Source organism: Sebastes umbrosus, chromosome 16, assembly GCF_015220745.1.
Source record: "Sebastes umbrosus isolate fSebUmb1 chromosome 16, fSebUmb1.pri, whole genome shotgun sequence".
Classification (NCBI taxonomy): Eukaryota; Metazoa; Chordata; class Actinopteri; order Perciformes; family Sebastidae; genus Sebastes; species Sebastes umbrosus.
The window spans coordinates 8755280-8761279 of NC_051284.1; positions in this window are offsets into that span (position 1 = coordinate 8755280).

Sequence of the window (6000 nt, forward strand, 5' to 3'; positions counted from 1 at the left end):
TAACTTTTTTTTGACATACTATAGTATGACTTTTTTCGACACACTATAATATGACTTTTTTTGGACTTACTGTACTAAGACTTCTTTTCAACATATGTCTTTTTATGACTTTTTTCGACATGCTATACTGTGACTTTATTTTTACATACTATGCTAAGCCTTTTTTTCGACACACTATACTATGACTTTTTTTATTTGCCATACTATACTATAACTTTTTTTTTACATACTATACTATGACTAATTTTATTCGACATACTATACTATGACTTTTTTTTGACTTACTATACATGGACTTTTTTTTTACATACTATACAATGACTTTTCTTTCGACATACTAAATTAAGAATTTATTATTACTTTTTTCGACATACTATACTAAAACTTATTTTCAATATACTATACTATGTCTTTTTATGACTTTTTTCGACATACTATATATGATTTTTTTTTTTTTTACATACTATACTATTACTTTGTATGTCTTTTTCGACATACTATACTATGCCTTTTTTTTTACATACTATACTGTTACATTTTTATGACTTTTTCGACATACTATAATATGCCTTTTTTTGACGTACTATACTATTACTTTTTTTATGCGACGTACTATACTATGACATTTACTATTCAACATACTATATTATGACTTTTTTTATTCAACATACTATACTATGACTTTTTTCGACATACTATACCAAGAACATTTGAATTACAATATGCTGAAACTGTATTATGGAATTTTTGCCCAATGATGCCAAAAATGTTCTGCCTATAGGTTTAAGTGTACTTGAATAAATGTACTTAGTGACGTTCCACCACTACATGGGGAGCACATGGATACAATTGCTTGGTGCTCATCAACCCTGTTAACATAAAGCATGTCATAACTCAGTCAAATCTGAACTTACAAACATCATGTATATTGCCATTATGAACACAAGTTACTATTTCCAGATACAGGAGATATACTGTATGTCAATGTCTCTGATTTTCATCTTTTATCAGTATCAAGAATGAAATGAGTGTCCCAGAGCACCAAACATCCAGCATTGGTCTGGAAAAAGAAACAAAATGTACATCGTTGCCTTCTAGTTCTGCTCTGTTTCATGTTCACACTGATGTATTGCATATAAAAAAGAGGTAACAGGTAATTCATTCATTGGACAGTGTTGGTGACTGTCATCCTGCATCATCAGCACCGCATGAATTCATGTGGAAAAAGACAGCAAGTCATGCAGCACTTCACTGCACCATATGTGTTTATTTATCTTCCATGGTGATACTGACTATGAGCATTATTAGTCCAGAGTGGAAGTGGACCACATGTGTCATAAATAATAATGGACAGGTTGAAACAAAGGAGTTTTGTACTCATAATAGTAGGGAGCAATACTGTAATTACTCACTCATATTCTATTGAGGGACTGCCACAATACACACAGATGGATAAAAGCACAACACACCTCTGTTTAAACTCATTTTTTCACTTTTCCGATTGTTCAGGGAAAATCTCAGCTTCCACTTGCTGACATGCATGGTGCCACGTGTTGCCATAGTTACCAAATGATCTTGAATAATTATATAGATCTCATCCTTGACAGTTCCCATGATTGGCAGATGGATTTAACAGCAATTAGGCTATGACCTATGAATGATAACTAAGGCATGGTGACATTTACCCAATAAGATGTTATTTCATTTCATTTTCATTTCAAAATTTATTTTCGAACATGTAGAATACAAAATAATAAATAAAGAAATAAAGAAAAAGAATGATCATACCAACCAAGTGGACAGTCAGAAACAAATAGTATTTACATACAATGAAAAGCATAAGAAAAATAAATTGTCAAACAGTTGATTTACATATTCAAAAAGGAGTGAGAAGAAGTATAAATGTATTTAATCCCAACCCTTCTCTATAAATCAATTATTAATTATTAACCAGCTTCCTTATTGAGCGATACATATACTCTAATTAAAGTTATCAGGATATGTGAGGGATGGTTATACCTATTTAGATGTAAATTGGTAGCAATGTAATGGGATGTTTGCTCTAAATATCATTACTATTAGAAATGTCAGCTATATATTTAGCAATATTTTCCCTAGTTTTTTCCATCATTTTGATACCACCAATGCATACTCTATGTGTGTGTGTGTGTGTGTGTGTGTGTGTTTTTATGCAGTTTTAGTAATTTTATTGTTATGTTTGTAAAAAAACAAAAAAAGTGAATTACAAGACAGAAATAATAATAATAAAAAACGTAGCTTTTGAATTCATGCTGGAATCGCAACTCTAAAATCCTGAGGTTGCTCTGTTCTGCTTTCACACCACAAATGAACCGTTCCAGCATCGAGTTTGATTGACACCTTTCACACCAGCCCAAATGAAACCCAACCAAATGCACCAGGGTTCATTTGAATCACATCAAACAGGTTAGGTGTGATATGACCATATCAAGTCAAGGTGATAAATTAAATCAAATATTAGTTAAGAATATATTTTTCTCAAACCCAAACTCCACCTTTAACATCTCCTCCTCGAAATACTCACAGCAATAAGAATGTGAGCACAGAGCACCGACACACATGCATATCATAAACACCGCAAAGTCTGCTATCGTGGACCTACAGCAACAAGGCGACCTGTGTGTGTGGGGGGGCACAGCCAGTATGGGTGAAGTCACTATCAGTTAACATCAACGCAGGAAATTGATTCACTTCGCAATTAAATCGCTGAAAATTGTTTGACATGAAACTGTTCTGACAGGCAATTGCAAATGGACGTTCTCACTTCAATTATCAGACATTGCTGTTTTAATGAAGTAAATTGAATTGACTGAACTGATGGCGAATCATTACTGACCCTTCTGGGCATATTTGAGTGTTTATTCTGTGTTTTCCTGCAGTGGTGGGCCCACACTGTTAGATCGTTAGGGTTAAATTATTAATAACGAAGTCAATAAAACTGATGTCTCTTATCCTGACGAAGTTATTTAATTAAAGAGAGTGAGATACAAACACAAACTCATGTGGGATTGAAACCATAATAACCCCCTACTATCACATTCAGGTTCTCTAGCTGGTTTTAAATTACAATAGCTGATGACACCAACAGACATCAGGTGAATATTTAAACAGGAACCAGAGTCGCTGGAGAGTCATACGATAGGATGAGAGGGAAAACAATTGTCCTTGTTTAATTTGTGTAAAAAAAAGCCCATAGCCTCGGCTGTACAGCTGTCCAATACAGCCACAGAAAGGAGCTCACACATCCACAACGCTCCTCTCTTTAAAAGTGTGTCAGTAATGTCCTGATTCATGCCTCCTTGACTGACCTTCCAATACGTTTCTTAAGCTGTAAATGCTTAATGGTAAGAGGCTTTGGAGGAGACAATCCCTCTCTATATCCTTCTTCCCCGTTTTCCCTCCCCTATAACCCCTCTCCCTCCCTCCATCTCCCAGTTTCTCTCATTTATAATTTTTGTATTTTGCGGATTTAGCAGCATCCTTTGTGCGAGTTGTGAGTGATAGTTTGTGTTTAGGCGAAGCTTAAAGTAATAATCTGTGACATTTACACTGCATTTCAAGGAATAAACATCCTGCCACATTCTGAATGAGGTGCAACATTAATGAATTAGGTTTTGTCGAGGAATCCAGAGTCGCGTGATCCATGACTGGGGAGCAGAACCTGGCAGAGCGCTCTAATGGAGGCCACCGGATCAAGCCCCAGCAGAAGTTCGAGTCATCTGGTGGAAGCAGGTGGTGGGCGGCAGGGTTGCCTGAGAGACAAGAAGCTGAATTTATTACAAGAATGCAGTTGGAAAGACGGACGAAATGAATGAGATGAGAAAAAGCTTGAGAGAGGAGGATGGACAAGAGCCGAAAAAAAACCTTATTACAGAACTCCAGTTTTAATGTTGCTTATTACAGACTTTGGTACGTGATCCATAATAGTTTTAAAGAGTTAACAAACCATAAACCTGTAAATGTGTGTGAAGCCTGACATCTAATGGTGAGAAACAGGCCATCTGCTCTTGGCTGTTTTTCGGTTCCAGGTGAAGTCGCCATCTGTTGCAGAATAAAGGCCCAGTCACACCAATATTTAACACGCTGGAATCAATTAATATCATTGGAATTGTCGCAATCTGTGAAGGCGCTTACGGGAGCAAAGGAAATTTGGACGATTTTTTTGCATGAAGTTCGTCTTTGGTGAACTTTAACATGTGAATTCACTCAACTTTTTATAAGCTGTGTAGCTATGTTACATTTTATTTAACTGTCCAAGTAGCCTATAAACTGCTACACTAAGAATAGCTAGCAGAAAGTTGTAAGACGGAAGACAAATACAATATTAACATGTCTTCTGAATAAGTTGTATTAACTTGTTGTCTTCTTAGCCATTGGATTAATGAGCTCACTACCTTACTGTTAAAAGTGATTGACCGGTAGCAAGCTAGCTACTTACTCATCCTTTATTGTATTTTTTGTACTTTGATACAAAAAGTACAATAAAGCAGCACAACTACAAAGAAATCAGTGTTTTACATGTTTCAAACAGTGTTATCCTAAACCCCACTTGTTCCTCTTTGTAGTGATGGAGATAATGTGGTACATACGGAAAGTTTGGCAATGTACACATGGAATTACATTAAATAAATCCCAGAGAAGGGAAAACAAGGAATAAATAAATAAATAAATAAATGGATAAAATAAATAACAATAATAATAGTAATAGTAAATAAATCGGAAAGAAGTATGTATACCCAGACACACCTACATATACCCATGTACTGTACATATGTATACATACACATATAAATAGTAATAAAACCGTAATACATAAGCCAACATAAGCATTAAAGGGAAAGAAATGATGCCAAACATGTTTTATATTTACAATTCAAAATAGAGTAAACTATGATCCCCTCAAACCATAGGATCATTTGGGCAGACCAATCTAGAATCGGGAACACCCCTTTAATTGTCGGGACCCAAAATCTGCCCAATTACCCTCTAGTATGGGGTCAGCATAACATTCATCAGGTGGACAGAAACACAAGTTTGCCATATCACTCGGGCCGGCGCATGCACTTCTGCCGCTTTAAACAAAAAAAAAAAAAAAAAGTGCCGCCCTAGGCAAATTGCCTAGTTCGCCCATATGGACACGCCGGCTCCGCATATCACCTTGTAAAGGTGTTGAGAGGTCAATGTTTTGTTGGCTCAAAGATATCAGTTATTGCAATTTTAACATCAACAGTGTTTCAGGTGTTAAAGGTGAGGAAGAAGCTAAGCCGGAGTGAATAGTGTAAACTGTGGGCTCAGCAATTTCTGAATAAATAAATCCCTGTTTTGCTACTCCAGATTGCTGGGTCATCCTGCTCAAGACAGCTTTACACTTCCTGTTCTAAATACACAGTGTCTAGTAAGTCATTCCCGAACAAATAAAATGCCCCCACACATAGAAAGTGATGGGTTTCTTATTATCTGGGTAACACAAAGACAAGAATGCCATCGACTGTTACTCAAACTCAATCAGAGAAAAAGCCAAGGAAAAAGACCACGCAGTCCCTTTCACTGACAACTAATCTCAAGGAAATGCAGCACAAAACAATCACAGCAGAGATCAGCACGGGGGACAAAATGAAGATATAAGAGAAACTTGCTAACTAAAACTTTCTAAAGCTATTTCTTATACCCTTTCTCTCCCATGGTTACTCATCTTTTCCATGTCACAGTCTGTCTCACTTTGTAATTTTGAATTTTTAAGAATTTGTCTGGTGCTCTCCTCCAGCATGAATGACACTGAATACACAAGTAGAGCAAGCAACCAAGGCCAGGGTGACATTAGTAATCTTATCTTTTTCAATTGAGAAAAATAACCATGTAAAAGAAAAAGAAACTGACTGTGAGCACCATCTCTCATTTCCAAACTCGAGGTTGATGCTACAGGCTTCATGGGGCTGAGAGAGGGGTGGATGGCTTGATTCC